The following is a 20,105-nucleotide window of genomic DNA, read 5'->3' on the forward strand; positions in this document are numbered from 1 at the left end:
TATGCAAAAATAAAAATATGATGTATCATTCAATTAATGAATTGAATACTTACATCAAAGGTCTGAGTAAACCTTTAAATCTTTCCTCTAAAGTGAGTGTTCTCACTTATTGTAGATCCCTTAGAAAGATGCCTTCTCCTTGGATCTCCATCTTCTTAGTAATTGTTTTGCCTTTAGGAATCACTCATAAGCCTCCATGAATAACCTTGAAAAACTAGGCTTGTGGGAGCCTCCATTAGATGAGAACACTAACCCTAATTTTCTAGAGAGAGAAAATATATTCCTTTTTCCTTCTACTAAAAATCACCCATAAAATATACATAGACCATGTATATTTATAGGTAACATAAAGGTAAAGAAAAGGAAACAACGAATCCTTCTCAATCTCTAATTTACATGTCTCAAATCTAATATGATTCCAATATCAAGTTGGGCTATGAGTGAGAATCCACTGGGCCTATTATTTTATTGGCTACAATGAATTAATAATTGGTCCGGTCCATGGACCCAATTAAATTAATTCATAAATTAATTTCTACTCCACTAAAAGAAATTAATTGAACTCCAATTAAATAATAAATAACCTCTAAGTCAATGTTGCACTTTGACCCCTCTATGCATAATTAGTTATCGGATAAATAATGCCATCAATCCGACTACTTAATTAATATATTTATTTTGGTACCTTTGATTATTTCTGGCTTGATCACAATAAAACATTTGTTTGACAAAAAATAATAATTTAATAAATAAATATATAATAAATCATTTTGTCTAAAAACATAAGAAGGCCTTCGAATTTACTTTGTGATCAACCATAATCAATACAAAATAAATACAAGTAGCAATGATGCAAATATTGAAAATATAACCCTCTAACTATTAATTACATAACTACCCAAAGTGTCGGTCTAAGGATCCCGAAGAATCCGCCGAACAAATCAAAGTAATTATTAATTAATAAAAGAGTCTATAATTTTCTCATGCTTAAGAGTCAAATGCTATGACGGTGATAGGGAGCAATTGCATAGACGGCTCTCGCAATATATCTCAACCTAACGCGGATCCAGTTTAAGTCTTAATTAATTATGAGTCCATCCATAATTACCGACTATGAACAATTTATAATTACTATGTATATATCATGCATTGATTGCCATCACATACATATATATAAATATTTCTCGTAATCACAGGGACACTATCAATTTCACAGTGAATCGAAACATAATACATTGAATTCACCAATTATATAAATCATAAATATTTCAGATATGTCAGGAACATATGTCACTATAATCCAGATAGGAATTTGCTATGCCAGGGCATATAAATCCCAACATAGACACCACGCCAAATGGTCAACCACACAAACTACACTCTATGACAACTACAAAACAGTAGTCTCTCATTAGTATCTAACTGGACACTCAAGTCATGTGATACCCTTCGGATCCGAGACACTAGTTGATCAGGCCCAGGCCCAAACCCGAGGGAATATCAAACAATTAATTTTTTAAAACGAACACAAAATACAAGATGAAATAATAAGAAGTAAATAAAAATGGCTGAAAAGAACTCTAATTGACAATCCTCAAAATAAAGTTATAAAAATCCAAACTCCAAAACCTCCAATTAAATAACAACTCAGGAATCCATCTAGTGGATCCCTAATATAATCCCAACTGTAAAATGAAATAACTAAAGTACGATCCACAGCTAATAAGTAAGCAGTCCTACGTAGTCGGTAGAATGGAAGTCTGTATCTGCTCTACACAATCAAACTCTAACTCTGGAACTGACGAGTACCTGAAAAATAAAAGAGTGGGTCAGGCCCACATGCAAGTTCTGATCTACTACAATCCCAACAGGAATCCGATACGCAGATACATCATAGATAAACTCAACAATATCTAGAGTAGTCTATATATGTATATATATTACACACTTTAGGACGCTCACTAATCTAATAGGTCTGTCTTAGCCTGAGTAGAGATACCATGCAAATCGTACATTACGTGGTCATGTGTACCTAGACCTACCAGGGAACAGCACTACTGTCTAGCTATCCATCTTAGGCGATATATGCACCCTAACCATGGTCATGAGACTAAAGCTCATACCATACTACCATAACATAAATATATAAAGTCCGTTCCAAGTGTGTCATTCAAAAGGTTTATTGACCTGACACCTAGTTATAAGTAGGACTTAATTTTTGTAGTTAATCCATCTTATTTCAATATAGGTAAGACTTAGTGTTTGAACTAATCCATCCCCAATATAGGTAGGTCTCAGTGTTTTGAACTGAGCCGTCCCTAATATACCACCGTCCCATACCGGTGCATAGACATCCATATAAGTAGGACTTAACTTTTTATAGTTAATCCAACTCATTCCAAAATAGGTAGGATTTAGTGTTTTACTAATCCATCCCTAGTATGTCACCGTCCTATACTGGTGCACACAATCCTCCAAACAACATAATTGTAAAGACAATAATTGTTATCTATCAACCATTATCCAAGATATGCATAAATACAGTTCAATACATATAACATGACATTAAGCATTCATTATAGAACCTAAACATCACATTTCAATCATTTAAATTGCTAATATGAGTCATAGCATTTAAATCCTCCATTTACCATAGTTGACCAAAAACAGTATAAATAGTTATCAACTACATTCCAAAATAAGCACAAATACAATTTCACATGTTTAAAACTAAATCATGCATCCACTAACAGAGTTAGAATCTAAATCCTAGTCCTTTAAATTTGTAAAATAAGATTACACAATCTACTTCTTCAAACAGTACTATACTGGTGCAACATATAACCGATTTAAACACCAGTTAACTCTATTTAAGCAGACACATAATTAAATTACTATATGCCTAAATTACAGCTGAAAACATGATTCTCAATTTAAGATTTTGCAGAGAAATCAAAGTTTCAAAAACAGTAAGCAACAGAAGTTAATTCTCTAATCCTTCACCTACGAATTCTCTGTTTAAGCTTAGATTAATCCCATCCTCAATATCTAAATGTAGGCTTGCTTCCCAACAATTTTATAAGTCTTAAGCAGTGAATTACATTATTCAGTAGCATATAGACAGCCTTTGAAAAATCCAATTTAGCCAAACAATCCCTAAAAATTCTCGTTTCTGTGTGTTTTAAGAGAGTGCAGGCTCTTAAAATTGGAGCCTGCTCTATTTTTCATCTAGAACCGGCTCCACAACACCAAGAGCCGGCTCTAAGAGGTTTGGGAGCCTTCTCTCCAATGTAATACCCTTAAATTTTAAAAGGATATTTCTAGAATTAAATTTATTATTTGAATGCATAGTATTTGATTATGTGTCATGTTATTGGATTATTTGTTTAATTTAATTATATTATGATGCTTTAAGTGATTATTATTTAATTTGAATTATTTGTCGAATTTGAATTATTTGTTATCTGAATTAATTGTTTTATTTAAATTTTTTTGTATTATGTGAATTATTTGTATAATTACATCTGTTATATTATTTATTTGTGATTTTTGATTTAATGGTGATTTATCTTGTCTATCGTAACTTAGGGATATCAGTTATAACTTTGGCATATATTTCACGTATAGGTGAGTCGCTGTAGGTTAGAACTTAGATAGTTTCATGGGCCGATTAGGAGGGGAATTAGGGCTTGGTCTCTAAATTAAACATGGACTAGGGTTACTGGGGTAAACCTATAAATATGTGCATTATCGTGGTTTAGGGTTTAGAGACAGAAAAACAAGAACAATATAACAACGTTCTGTAAAACAGAGAGATATAGAAATACAGAGAAAGAAACACAGAGTGGAGTGGAGTGTTATACAGAGCAGCTCAAGGAGGAAGGAGCGTGGTTGTGTAGAACTACAGTCTAGGATATTAACAGAACCTTAAGAGACGGTAAATTAGAGTTTCAAATCTGAAACTCAAAGGCAAGTTCTGTTCTATTCTATCCCTTTAATCTGTGTTCTGTGCATGCTTAGAAAGACTCTAGGGATTAAACTAAGATTTAACTACATCTGTTAGGTATGTTTAATCTATAATTAAATTCATGAAATAAATATGTTCTTAGCTGCTTTAAAATTTTAACCTGAAACCTTGCTGCCGTTGTGTAACAACTTGTGTTTCAATTAAAGTTTTGGTTGTATATTCTTGTTCTGTGACCAATATGGAATCTGGATGGACTTTAAATCATGTATTAAAAACTACTATAGATCATCGGAATCAGAGAGGAAGAAGATGAAACGAACAAAGTCTGCTAAGAGGAGGGAGAGAGGGCTCCCAAACCTCTTAGAGCCGGCTCCCAAAGGGGAGAGCCGGCTCTTGGTGTTGTGGAGCTGGCTCTAGATGAAAAATAGAGTAGGCTCCCATTTTAAGAGCTTGCTTTCTCTTAAAACACACAGAAACGAGAATTTTTAGGGATTGTTTGGCTAAACTGGATTTTTCAAAGGTTGTCTATGTGCTACTGAATAATGTAATTCACTGCTTAAGACTTATAAAATTGTTGGGAAGCAAGCCTACATTTAGATATTGAGGATAGGATTAATCTAAGCTTAAACAGAGAATTTGTAGGTGAAGGATTGGAGAATTAACTTCTGTTGCTTACTGTTTTTGAAACTTTGATTTCTCTACAAAATCTTAAATTAAGAATCATGTTTTCAGCTATGATTTAGGCATATAGTAATTTAATTATGTGTATACTTAAATAGAGTTAACTGGTGTTTAAATCGGTTATATGTTGCACCAGTATGACACTGTTTGGAGAGGTAGATTGTGTAATCTTATTTTACAAATTTAAAGGACTGGGATTTGGATTCTAACTCTGTTAGTGGATGCATGATTTAGTTTTACACATGTGAAATTGTATTTGTGCTTATTTTGGAATATAGTTGATAACTATTTATATTATTTTTGGTCAACTATGGTAAATGGATGATTTAATGCTATGACTCATATTAGCAATTTAAATGGTTGGAATGTGATGTTTAGGTTCTGTAATGAATGCTTAATGTCATGTTTTATGTATTGAACTGTATTTATGCATATCCTGGATAATGGTTGATAGATAACAATTATTGTCTTTACAATTATGTTGTGTGGAGGATTGTGTGCACTGGTATGGGACGGTGGCATACTAGGGATGGATTAGTAAAACACTAAATCCTACCTATTTTGGAATAAGTTGGATTAACTATAAAAAGTTAAGTCCTACTTATATGGATGTCTATGCACCGGTATGGGACGATGGCATATTACGGATGGCTCAGTTCAAAACACTGAGACCTACCTATATTGGGGATGGATTAGATCAAACACTAAGTCCTACCTAGATTTAAATAAGATGGATTAACTACAAAAGTTAAGTCTTACTTATAACTAGGTGTCAGGTCAATAAACCTTTTGAATGACACACTTGGAACGAACTTTATATATTTATGTTATGGTACTATGGTATGAGCTTGAGTCTCATGACCATGGTTAGGGTACGTATATCGTCTAGGATGGATAGCTGGACAGTAGTGCTGTTCCCTTGTAGGTCTAGGTTCACATGACCACGTAATGTGCGATTTGCATGGTATCTCTACTCAGGCTGAGACAGACCTATTGGACTAGTGAGCGTCCTATAGTGTGTAATATATATATACATATATGGACTACTCTAGATATTATTGAGTCTATCTAAGATGTATTTGCGTAACGGATTCCTGTTTGGATCGTAGTAGATCAGGACTTGCATGTGGGCCTGACCCACTCTTTTATTTTTCAAGTGCTCGTCAGTTCCAGGGTTAGAGTTTGATCGTGCAGAGCAGATACAGACTTCCATTCTACCGACTACGTAGGACTGCTTACTTATTAGTTGTGGATCATACTTTAGTTATTTCATTTTACAGTTGGGATTTTATTAAGGGTCCACTAGATGGATTCCCGAGTTGTTATTTAATTAGAGGTTTTGGAGTTCGGATTTTTATAACTTTATTTTGAGGATTGTCAATTAGAGTTCTTTTCAGCCATTTTTATTTACTTCTTATTATTTCATCTTGTATTCTGTGTTCGTTTTAAAATATTAATTGTTTGATATTCCCTCGGGTTTGGGCCTGGGCCTGATCAACCCGTGTCTCGGATCTGAGGGGTATTGATGAGCACTGAAAAGTGCGCATTTAAACCCGTTAAGCTTAAGCATTCTAGTACCTTTATCTATCTTACTTTGCCGTTTTAGACTTATTACGTGTTATTTATATTTTCAGGCACTAATCCCAAAATTGAGCTAACTCAGCCAAATAAGAGCTTAATTGAAGCAATCCTGAGATAAACCAAAGGAGGGAGCAAAGTGGAGAAAGAAAGGAGCAAAAAGGAATCAGGTTGTGCAGCTGAAAAGTTCGATCGATCGAACTTAGAGTTCGATCGATCGAACATCTATGATCGATCGCAGTACTTCTCGATAGATCCAACCTTGGCCTTTGCTGAAATTCCAAGTTCGATCGATCGAACAACACCTTCGATCGATCGAACCCTATTTTGTCCTATTCAAATGATTGATCTTATCCACAGCTGTACGTCTACCAACCATTTTTGTCTTTTTCCCCATAAATATCTTGAAAATATCCCAGCCTTGTCATTATCCGGAGGAGTCAGACCACTTCGATCGATCCAAGATGCAGTTCGATCGATCGAACCCATTTTCGATCGATCCAAGTTAAGGTTCGATCGATCGAACTTCCTCCAGCGAGAAAAAGTTAAAGTCCAGCTCATTTATTCCGTCCTTCATCCAATCATTGGAGAATATGCCTTGCACGACCACAGCTCATCATGGGGTGCATTTGACCTACCTATATAAGGAATATGATACACTTTTTGAGTGAGTCTCTTGTCACACATTGAAAATCATCTTGGAGGCTATTCTTGGAGAGGAAGAAGGGAGGAAGCTAGAGCAACCAGTGGAGGAGATCTTCACCAACAAGGAGCAGCCATGGAGTTAGCCCTTGAGGGTTGGATCATCACTACCATGAGTGGCTAGACATCCTCTTGGGGCTAGAGTTAGCCCCAAGCATGCTTTCTATACTCTAATCTTGTGTATTATTGAGGGATTAGTGTTGTATGATACATCTTGATATTCATGTATATATAAATCTTGATTATTTCATGGTTTGTATGGTTTAATGCTTCCAATTGACTATTCTATTCTATCCATATGTCTATGTATGCTAGAGTAGGATATTCATGTGCTTATCCATAGATTTAGTGTTTTTGATGCATGTCTATGTGTATTGATGCTATAGATCTAGAGATTATCAAGATGATATGCTTAATGAATGCTATTTTGGTTCATTTGATGGTTTATGCCTATTCTTGATGTTGTGCCTCTCCCCTAGTCTAGATAGCTTTATTTTCATGCTAGTAGTGTAGATTTAGTGTAGTGGTAGTGTAATGTTAGATGGGAGGACAATCTACTTTTGATGCTTGATGTTCCATGCTTGTGAGTCCAAATGGCATATTCCTCTAATATTGTGTTGTATGTGGATTGTGAGCTTAATGAAGGATTAATGACTAGTTATGATATGTTGTATCCTTCACATGTGTTTAGACAATTTATTCCTCTCCCAATAGATATTTTGTACCTCTCACATGATGTTTAGATAATGCATGTTTAACTAAATCATCCTTATGGATTGCTTGGACTATGAGCTTAATGAAAGGTTCAATGACTTGAATTGTTATTTTGTTATCTTCACATGATGTTTAGACAATATATTCCTCTACCAATAGATGTATTGTGGCCTCACACATGTTGATTGAGACAATTTGCATTTGTTGAGTCATCCTTACCAATTGAATGTCTTTTACACACACAACATTGTTGCAACACATTTATTTCCCTCATTAGTCACTTGATTATGGTTTGGAATAATATTGTTTGGTGGTGATCTCTACACCCCAAGACCTTTCCTTCTTACTTACTCTTTATCTTATTGCATTGCTTTATTATAGTTTAGCTCATTTAGTATAATCAACCAACCCAATTCTCTTTTGCAATCATTTGGTACGCTAGAGTCGAAGTTGAAATTCCAACACGTATAATCCCTTGGGGCGATCCCTACTCACCTTATCTATATTTTATATAGAGAAAGGTAGTAGTGGCTTTCTATAAATGTAAAACTTGGCCACCTCCTAAATTCACAACTCTTCAAGCTTGACTTGGTATCGCGACCCTTGTAAAGGCACCCGGTCAGGTATCACAAGTCATACCTATAACTGACCTATCCGACCAAACAAAAGGGTATACAACTCTTACACCCCCAACACTATCATTTCCCAATCAATCGGTACGATTACTATCCAACACAATGGAATATCCACATCGATTTCATCTGAGTTGTGTGCCTGCAGCTCGCCTAGTATGGTAGCCTTTTGGTGCCACCTGCATACGCTCATGCACACCCGCCCACAGGGCCACGAAACAAGGAAATCAAATAGAACAGGCCACCAAGCCCAAGAGATAACTCCTCATCCTGGCTCAACACAATCTGTGACCAACACTCTATGGTCACCAAAGAACATTACATTAAGCTTCTGCCTTCCGCATTGGAAATCAAAACAAAAGTGCAACCTACTCGTCCCATCGCCAACTTAAGGTCAACCTCAACTCATACTCCCAAAATGGCAATCTAAGAGACAAACTCTTAACCTTAAACATCAGCGAACTTCTAAATAAAAATCCAAATACAAACCTTGCTCAACCCGCACAACACCTGAACCTCATAAGTCATGCACTACATACCACTTCACGTCCTGTGACATCTAATCAACTTTGCTCGCCTGAAAGGAACCCATGACTCACACACCATACCCTACTAATCCATCATCCCAAGAGTCCACTCACTATATTGAGAAAACACAACACAAACTCTCGCCCGTGCAAGAAAATGAGGATTTCCGTCCCGGAAGACACCTAAGATCAAACCCTTTCACCGTTATTAGTCTCTAGGGAAAAGACTCCTAATGGAACAACGCGTCCAAATCAAACTGGACTTAAAAGATCGTGCTATTCACATCACCCCTGCTCACAATGCTGATACCTTCCCTAGTCATAGGTAACAACTCACAGAACTAATACAACATAAAAATGCGCCGACTAAACAATTACATACTGAAAACATAACACCTACTCATGGATCATTTAAGTCAGTACTACACATATATAACATATAAGCATGCGTGGTACTTAGCACATATAGCATGCTTGTACACCAATAAACAACTTAGAAAATAAGTACATAATCGGGTAAGTATATCCATATACATGATAAACAACTCAATTAATAGACACCTTGTCATTTTAGTACGCCTTGAAAATTTTAACCATGTTATTAATCTCATAAATACTGTCACTTATCATAAAGACTTAAGCATGCTTTAACTCGACAAGTAATTAACACATAAGCAGGTAAGTAAGTAAGCAATTAGGCATGCTTTTTAAAAAAATTTAAACACTTAGCACATAAGCATATAAACATGCAATTGAACTTCCCCATGCAATACCAAGTAGGCCTCTACCCGTGGTCCTAATGGTATTCGAATCATTGCTCTGATACCAAATTTTGTAACGACCTGAACCCGTAGGTCCGAACCGTTAGCCGGGTCCTTAACCGAACCCGAGGTCAGCTAAGGACAACACCATTCTTTCCTACGTCAATACATATTATACGTGTCATTCCGGGTTTATAAAAAAAATAAGTAATAATAAATAAATAAATAAATAATACTCCCTTTGTCCCGCAAAGAGTGTCGCTTATGGGGAATATAACTTTTTAAGAGTGTTATTTTTTATGATTTTTTTTATAATAGTATGAGATGAATTTCCAAATATGCCCTTGTAGTACTGTACACAAATTTGTCTTGACCCAGACCACTTAATGCAGTAAGCTTTTACCAGAGTTTCTTAAAAAATTGGCGCCAATATGCAATACAGAGCACTCCGTATTTTAAACTAAATTCATCAGATGCGCGCTTATTTACAAATTCAAATTGAATAGATTAGATTGTTTTTCTTTAAAAACTCATAACCCACATACTCTATTGCTATTACACTCATAATCCATATACTCTGTTGCTGTTACAAAAGGATCGAGTTCATCTTTTTCATGTGAGGAGTTCAACCCACATAGACTTTGTTTCTCTTATCCAAAGGAATTCATCTTTTTTATGTAAGGAGTTCTAACTTATTACCATCTTTAAAAGTAGTTCATCTTTATCCAAACTTTTATCTTTAGTTATCTCTCTCATGCTTATCATTACTCGGTTCTCTTTCTTTACTCTTTGCACTACTTAGGTTTCAAATTTAAGATGGAAATATTATCAAGTTCAAATTTTGTTCAGCCCAACGCTAGAAAAAATTTAACTACTAAAGAACGCCAAGCAATTTTTGCAGTTCTGTTGAAGAAAAGTGAAAATGGAAAATTTAAAAAGGGTTCAATAAGTGCCACGGCAAAAACGTTTTCTGTTTGCGTAAGAACAGTTCAACAAATTTGGCAGCAAGCAATGACAAGTTTTTCAAATGGGTTTGTAGTTGATGTATCCAACAAGAAGCTAAAGAGAGTTGGTCGCAAGCGGGTAGAAATTGATTGTAGTAAAGTCTCAGAAATTCCTCTTCGGCAACGAACAAACATTCGATCTTTATCGTTTGCTATGCAAATTGCTAAATCAACACTCCATAGAAGAATCAAAGAGGGTTTTATTACACCGCATTCAAATGCATTGAAGCCGTATTTATCAGAAGAAAACAAAAAGGCAAGGCTTATGCACTGTTTGTCAATGCTTGAGCCATCTAGTCTTCACAATATGCCAATTTTCTGCAATATGTTTAACCATGTCCACATTGATGAAAAATGGTTTTATATGTCTAAAGAATCAGAGAAATATTATTTTCTTCCGGAAGAAGCTGAACCCATACGCACTTGTAAGAGCAAGCGGTTTATTACAAAGGTCATGTTTTTAGCAGCTGTTGTTAGGCCACGATTTGATACATCTCGTAATGAAGTGTTCTCGGGAAAGATTGGAATTTATCCATTTACATGCAAGGCTCCTGCCAAATGAAGTAGCAAAAATCGTGTGGCTGGTACATTAGAGACAAAACCAATGTCGTCGGTGACTAAAAATTCGGTCATGTTTAATTGAGAAAGTTTTACCAGATATTCAAGCTAAATGGCTTTGTTGTAGTACAAAGGAAACAATTTTTATTCAACAGGATAATGGAAAACCACATGTAAATCCCTTAGATGCGGAATTCTTAGAAGATGCAGCCAAAGATGGGTTTGATATACGCTTATCATTTCAACCTCCAAATAGTCCGGATTTGAATGTGCTTGATCTTGGATTTTTTAGAATGATCCAGTCACTTCAATACCAACAAGCTCCCAAAATAGTCGATGAGTTGGTTGATGTTGTAGAAAAAGCTTTCAATGAATTACCAACGGAAGCTCTCAATCATATTTTCATAACATTACAGCAATGCATGATTAAAGCAATGAAGGTTTATGGGGGGAATAATTACAAATTACCACATATGGGGAAAAATCAACTGGAGAGAGAGGGAAATCTTCCTTCTCAATTGTGCCGTGAACTTGATGTTGTTGAAAGAGCTCTCATTCATCTTCAACAGGGAAGATACTTTTGTAAGCAAAGTGAGTTTTTTTTTTTTCCTTTGATATGTTTATTATTTGGACTTTAATTTGATACAGCAATAAGTTTAAAATTAAATTTTTTTGATAGGTTTATGTGTAGACAGTGAAGATCAGTGCATGAAGTCAGTTGAAAGCAAGGGAAATGGTGCTCTGTTCTCTAACTTTATTTTTGTGCAGTATATGAATATTCTAGTGTTAATGAAGCTAAGATAGGTGTGGTTGTACTTTGAGTTGATGTTAGTTTGATTCAGGCACAGAGAAGGCCTATCACTGGGTTTTTATTTTTTTGGTTGTTCTAGATTAATTTTGGTTTTTGCTAAATTGATGCTTTTCTCCATGCCATGGGTTTCATGGTGAATGAAAGCTTCTTTTGCAATTGTACATATGTAATGACAATGAATAACCATAAATATTTTGTTCTTTTGTAATTGGATTTCTCTCTTCAATTATTTCATTTTATATAGTACCATTTAACCATGGGAGTATCAAACAAAGAAGAAAATGAACTCTACTCTGTTTTTCATATTGACAGCTAAAATTTCCATATACTAAGTATGCATCTTTCTGTACTTTTTAAAATAAAAAAAAATCTGGTATTGACAACAAAAGGTTTTGGCCAGAGTCTTTAATGAAGCCGGAGGATGATCACCATGCTAATAAGTCCATCAATGTTAATGAAACAAGCAATGCTTGTAATACCCCTAATTTTAAAAGGATATTCTCGGTATTTATTTATTTGTTTTAATTGTATTTTTAATTATTTAATTGATTATTTGACTAATTGCTTATGTGTTTAATTGAATTAGGTATTACTTGATTATTTGATTATGTGTCTATGTATTATTTGTATTTGTCTATGTGTTAATTGTTTAATTAGATTATGTGCTTAAATGGTGTTTTGATTAATTGTAAATTAAATGTTTTCTTTTCTTTTATTATTTTATTTTATTTTTCTTTTATGGTTATGGTTAGTAGTAATGGGCCAACCAATTAGGTCCCATGGACTAATTGGATAGGAGGTTTAGTAATGGGCCAACCAATTGGTCCCATGGACTACTTGGATATGAGGTTGGATGTGTATGGATTATTACCCATGGATAGTTGTGTATGTATATATATAGATATATATTATATACATATATAAAAAGGAAAGTAATTTATTAATTACTTTTATGGTAACTTGGGTAGTAATATTTAATCTGATGTATATGTTTTATATTTAAATAATAAAAATATACGTAGATTTGATACGTGTTATGTTTTAAGTTACTTTATAATATTATGGTAACTTAAGTATTATTGGATAATCCATTAATAAATAATGGAATGTGTATAATTTATTTATTTAATAAACATATACATAAATTATATACGTAACATATTTTACTTACCTTTTTAATATATATAAAAGGGAAAGTAATTTATTAATTACTTTTATGGTAACTTGGGTAGTAATATTTAATCTGATGTATATGTTTTATATTTAAATAATAAAAATATACGTAGATTTGATACGTGTTATGTTTTAAGTTACTTTAAAATATTATGGTAACTTAAGTATTATTGAATAATCCATTAATAAATAATGGGATGGGTATAATTTATTTATTTAATAAAGATATACATAAATTATATACGTAACATATTTTACTTACCTTTTTAATATTTTTATATATATTTTTTAAGTTGATTTGGATTGGGAAGAGGGTTAGGGTTATTTTATTTAGCCTATAAATATATAGTTATAGGTTGTAAAAGGGGGTTAGAAATATTCACGTGATATTTTCTAGAGAGAGAGTTAGAGAGGGAAAGAGGAAAAAAACCCTGTAGAGAGAAGATCAAGGAAGAAGAAGTTTAACTTTCGATCCGAAAGTTTAAGGCAAATTCTTCTTCTATCTCTTTCCCTTTGACTCGTGTTTCTGTACATGCCTAGGAAATTTCAGGATTTATTAAACACATAAAATTAAATAAATATGCATGTTTAATTGGATTAGAACATAGGTTTTATGAATTTGGTTCATATCTGTTCTTGTGTTATGAATTGATAAATACATGATTTTGATTTGATTTTCGGTGTGAATTTTTACATGTTTAAATTATATATTTTTCATATATGTGGAATGATGAAACGTAGAAACATGCCTAAGATTCCTGAACATTAAATAGGAACTAGGTTTGGGTTTAAATAAATATAAATAGACTCAATCATAATAATGATTGCTATTTGAATTTTTTAAACAAACGAATGGATTTAATCTTTTAATATGTTTTAGCAATTGAGATTAAATGTGTAGGATGAATTGGATATGGAGAATACTTATTTGACGGTATAATAAAATATCATCATATGTATAAAATTCAGTTTATGTAGGACGTATGATATAGGAAGCTTAAATAAATAATAAGTCATTCATATTTTGTGATAACTTGATATCATATTATCATAGTTATTTCTGAATTGTTTGATGTATTTCTTTAATCGTTACATCAATTGTTGGATTGTGTGGTTTAATGCACCGGTATGGGACTGACCGGGTCCTCTTTTACAAGGGTCGCGATACTAAGTCAAGCTTGAAGAGTTGTGTGTGAATTTAGGAGGTGGCCAAGTTTTACATTTATAGAAAGCCACTACTACCTTTCTCTATATAAAATATAGATAGGGCGAGTAGGGATCGTCCCAAGGGATTTGATGGTGTATCGAATTGTGAAACTATGGTAATTAGGGTTAGTAGGTCGAGTGATCACACAATTGGTTGGTTGGTTGATTAAGCTAAATTGAATTCAACTAAATAAAATACTATGAGGTAAACAAGAGAGAGAGAGGTCTTGGGGTGTAGAGATCACCACCAAGCAATACTTTTCTATACTACTAACAAGTGATCAATTGAGGGTAATGGATGTGTTGCAATATGATAATGGTGTGTGTGCATTAGGTTGATTCAATTGGCAAGGATGACAAATCAAGCAAGTATTGTCTTACATCATGTGAAGAGCACAATATATCTAAACAATAGAGCATATATTGTCTAGACAACATGGGGATAGCACAATAGATCAAAACAAGTCATTAATCCTTCATTAAGCTCACAATCCACATGCAACACAATATTAGAGGAATATGCCATTTGGACTCACAAGCATGGAACATCAAACATCAAGAGTAGATTGTCATCCCATCTAACATTATACTACCACTACACTAAATCTACACTACTAGTATGAAAATAAAGCTATCTAGACTAAGGGAGAGGCACAAACCATCAAGAATAGGCATAAACCATCAAATGAACCAAAATAGCATTCATTAAGCATATCATATTGATAATCTCTAGATCCATAGCATCAATACACATAGACATGCATCAAAAACACTAAATCTAGAGATAAGCACATGAATATCCTACTCTAGCATACATAGACATATGGGTAGAATAGAATAGTCAATTGGAAGCATTAAACCATACAAACCATGAAATAATCAAGATTTATATATACATGAATATCAAGATGTATCATACAACACTAATCCCTCAATAATACACAAGATTAGAGTATAGAAAGCATGCTTGGGGCTAACTCTAGCCCCAAGAAGATGTCTAGCCACTCATGGTAGTGATGATCCAACCCTTAAGGGCTAACTCCATGGCTGCTCCTTGTTGGTGAAGATCTCCTCCAATGGTTGCTCTAGCTTCTTCCCTTCTTCCTCTCCAAGAATAGCCTCCAAAAATGATTTTCAATGTGTGACAAGAGACTCTACACTCCTCTCCAAAAAGTGTATCATATTCCTTATATAGGTAGGTCAAATACACCCTATGATGAGCTGTGGTCGTGCAAGGCATATTTTCCAATGATTGGGTGAAGGACGGAATAAATGAGCTGGACTTTAACTTTTTCTCGCTGGAGGAAGTTCGATCGATCGAACCTTAACTTGGATTGATCGAAGATGGGTTCGATCGATCGAACTGCATCTTGGATCGATCGAAGTGGTCTAACTCCTCCTGGTAAGGACAAGGCTGAGATATTTCGAAGATATTTATGGGGAAAAGGACAAAAGTGGTTGGTAGGCGTACAGCTGTGGATAAGATCAATCATTTGAATAGGACAAAATAGGGTTCGATCGATCGAATGTGATGTTGGATCGATCGAACTTGGAATTTCAGCAAAGGCCAAGGTTGGATCTATCGAGAAGTATTGTGATCGATCATAGATGTTCGATCGATCGAACTCTAAGTTAGATCGATCGAACTTTTTAGCTGCACAACTTTGATTCCTTTTTGCTCATTTCTTTCTCCACTTTGCTCCCTCCTTTGGTTTATCTCAGGATTGCTTCAATTAAGCTCTTATTTGGCTGAGTTAGCTCAATTTTGGGATTAGTGCCTAAAAATATAAATAACACGTAATAAGTCTAAAACGGCAAAGTAAGATAGATAAAGGTACTAGAATGCTTAAGCTTAATGGGTTTAAATGCGCACTTTTCGGTGCTCATCACACCCCCAAACTTAAATATTGCTAGTCCCTAGCAATGAACTAAGAAGTAAAGGAATGAAATGAACAACTAAACAAGTATAAACTGGAAAGCAAGTAAAATGATAACACCATTTTCGCAGGGAACACGATTGCATTTAGCATATGCAACAAGCCTTTTAAACCCCTAGGTTACCCCTAGTGGACGAGTAAAGTCTCGTGAGGGTTTCCAGAAATGGTACCCACAAACATTAAGCTCATTCTTTCAAAAGAGGCACCAATATTGCAAACAAGTATTGGGAGAAAACTACCTCAAGTATGCAATTTTTCAACCGTTTCTAAGCAATCTCCCAAAATTTCAATATCAAGCAAGCAAGTATGGTCCTCTACACATCAAGAAAATGATCATGAAAATCGAAACAAGTCTAGAATCCATGTGAGAGGTCCGGCATCAAGTATGTTGATATCTTAGCCAACTAGAGAAGTAATCACATCCTTACCCTCAAACTAGCACACAAATCTAGTACCGATCATCAAGATAAGAGAGTGGACCTTTTATTAAAGCTTTATTCTTCTAGGTGCGCTTATTCTTTTCACTCTATTTTTTTCTTCTTTTTTTATTTTTTATTTTTTATTTTTTATTTATTGAGGATCAAAGATGGAAATATTGTGCAATGTGTTGATCTCTTAAGCTTTCTAGAAGATTCATGTAGCGAGCTTTAGGTCAATGACTCCCAAACCAGATGGTTTTAGGGCATTAGGTGTTAAGACACCCCTACGGACTTATAAACTCAAATCAACTAGGCTACAAATCAAGACAACAACCATCTAATCATTTCCTACTTCTCACATTGGAGAAGTTCTCACTTTTATTACTTTTGCTTACTTTTTTTCTTTTTTTTTTTCTTTTTTTTTTTTTTTCAATTCAATTATTAACCTAGAGTTTGGGCCTTCCACCTTTTGGCGCGAGAAGTTCACTGCTTAATGAGGCAAGAATCCCGGCTACTCAATGAAAAGGGGTTGTTATCCACCTTTATCAAGAATGAAAGCTTTCAATGCACTACTAGCCCAATTGGGATATAACCAATTCAATAATCAACAAAGCATGTACCCCACAAATGAATGCTAGTGTGCACCGGTGCTAGTGTAGAATCCTAGAATGAATCTCAAAATAATCACATATTCAGGATGATGTGGACCACAAATGCAAGCAAGATATCAATCTTTTGAAAAATTTACTCCCAAATGGCATTCTCAAGGCATACAAGGAGTATCGGACTCTCAAGTCAAGCAATTTTTAAATTTTAAGCAATATAGTCCTCAAAAGATCAAAATCATAGTTAGAAATGGACCAAGTATAGAAATATCCCTCAAATACACAAGACATGCTCAAAATTTGAATTTTAAAGTAACACTGAAATATACACCAATACCCCCAAACTTAAACTGCACATTGTCCTCAATATGTAAAGAGAACAAAGGAAAGAGTATACCAGTGCTTTAGACATGAATGATCGGGATAGAAGTATCCAAAGTGGGTGGCATAACCCCCCCAAACTTGGGATAAACTGTGGTCCTGAAAAGTTTGCACTCGGATAAACTCATTAGATAACAAGATAGGATAATCAGTGCACAGTGGACATGCAAGTGTAAAATGGGATAAATAGAGAATAGAGACAGAGGTGTAAGAGTGGTCCTGAAAAATTGGGTAGCACTCTCTTACTGAAGTCACTGTGGTGTACTTGATGGAGTCAAACATACAAATATGAGATACTAAGAGACATCCTTAATCAAAAAGCAATATATAGAGAGTATAAAGTGCAGGTACATCAATAAAATAATAATGCCGACAGACCGGCCGCAAAGTATAATACAGTAACAGTGACAGTATAATACAGATCCATAATAAAAGAAATGAAAGCATAGAACAACTGGAAGTGGAGTCTCAGGAGGCCTGATCGTGAAGATCTGCAGTGGCTGGAGGTGCAGGTGCGGGTGCAGGTGCAGGGAGTCGGCTGGAGAGATCGGCAAAGTAAGCCATGACATCCGCCCTGAAAGAGGTGAACTCAGCTCGGTGGGCAGTGATGTCGGCTCGCATGGCTACTACGTCCTCCTCCAGTGTCTGCAAGCGTGCTCCGAATCCGGGAGTGGGAACTGGAGACTCAGGCAGAGATGCCTCTGAAGAAGACTCCCGAACGCGCTCCTGAGCAGCGGCTCGATCACTGGTATCATCGGCATCAGCATCATCTGTAGCATCGGCATATTCCTCCACAGGTCGCTCCAGGTCAATGTCCATGCGATCGGTAGCCGGACCGACTGGTGCGTCGTCCGTTGCGATATCTGCTGCTGCTGGAGGTGCCGGCTGTGCCTGGGCTGCCTCCTCCTCCTCTAGTTCAGCTGCTGCCTCTACAGCTGGCTCCTGAAGACTCCGAATAAGAGCATTGTAGCTCTTATTCCAGTCGCTCCTCCTATAGAAGCTGGACCGTGCAAGGGGCTCCTCATCTGGGGGCACTCTGTAGCGCTGGTCAAGAAGGATCTGCGTGATGAGGTGTCCGAAGGGCAGGACCTTGGACCGCTTAGGGTCCTTCCTGGAAATGAAAGAATCATACAGCAACCTCATCACGCTCCAGATGAGGACTGGGATAGATACCCAGCAGCCCGTGTAAAAAGCGTAAAGAGCTGTCAAGTAGTCATGACACCTCTGGATCTTGTGGCCCGCCATGTAAATGTTCTGGAAGAGAACTGTGTCGATGAACCAGAGGTCGTCAGGCAAGAAGGTCCTGGTGGCGAATATCTGACCATCGGCATGATGGCCTGTCAAGGAGACAGCCATGTCAGAAAATGAAGGCCTATGCAGCCTCGGGTATGTCTCTGCAAGCTCAGGTGGACATCGGTGTGGGCACCGGCAAGCACGGGCCAGAGTGTTAACTGTGATGACAATCTCGTGGCCGTCCAGTGTAGTAATCATCTTCGCGGTAGATCGTGGTGAAGGCCGGAGATGCTCAAAGAATAACCGCACCAGTCGCGGGTATACAAGTTCGGTGACTGGGGCAAAGATGGCTGAGAGGCCCCGCTGCATGATATCCTGATAGCCAGACCGGGTCAGGATAGACTCAGAGAAGTACTCAGTATCGAAGTATGACTCCTGAGCCACGGTCATAGCTGCATATCTCGGCAGCAACTGGTCACGGCACTGAGCCGGTAGAGGTGGCTACGGTGATGGCATGGCAGCTGAATCTGCCTGATGGCGCACAAGAGAAGGTGATGGTGTGAAGGCTGGAGGAGCCTGGGATGTAGATGGAATATGGTCAGCTCCCTCCTCAGCCTCGTGGGATGGGGACTGAGGGGGAGTAGCCTGTGCGGGCTCCTCCTGAGCATGAGATGGCTCTGCAACCATCTCTATCCTGGGCCGTATATGTCTGTGGGGTCGCTGTGGCCCCGAAGATCTCCTGGCTGTACTCTTGTACCGTGGAGGCATGATCTGTAAAAAGACAAGAAAATTTCAATATATAAGTCAGTGCCAGATATATAAGAATTTAAGTGCATAATAGAAACATGTATCTCAAATAAGATAGACAAAATATGGATGACATGAATCTATGATAATAATGAAATGTGAGTTATGCTAAGCAATGTAGGTATGAAATGCATCCAATGTGGAATATCACAGGCATTGTGCATATAAAGATAGCATGAAGACGATATAAGATGAATGGAGTGTGTATGTGTGATCTTTGAAAGTTCGATCGATTGAACTTTAAGTTCGATCGATCACCGAAAATTTTTGATCGATCGAAGTGAAAAATGTTCAAAAGTTGGATCGATCGAAGTGAATTGGATCAATCCAACACTTGGATCGATCGAAGCATGAAAGTGCACAAGATTGGATTGATCGAAGCTAGTGAAATGAAGTTCACTACTTCGAT

At 36.1% G+C, this 20,105-nt stretch overlaps 1 pseudogene; it reads left to right on the forward strand.

The window, feature by feature from the left end:
* LOC132281644 (proline-rich receptor-like protein kinase PERK15) overlaps positions 1–20,105 on the forward strand; it is a 75,149-nt pseudogene that overhangs the window by 13,625 nt on the left and 41,419 nt on the right.

The sequence above is a fragment of the Cornus florida genome, unplaced genomic scaffold, assembly GCF_030987335.1.
Source record: "Cornus florida cultivar Cherokee Brave unplaced genomic scaffold, ASM3098733v1 CherokeeBrave_3.0.0_Hap2_Chr11, whole genome shotgun sequence".
Classification (NCBI taxonomy): Eukaryota; Viridiplantae; Streptophyta; class Magnoliopsida; order Cornales; family Cornaceae; genus Cornus; species Cornus florida.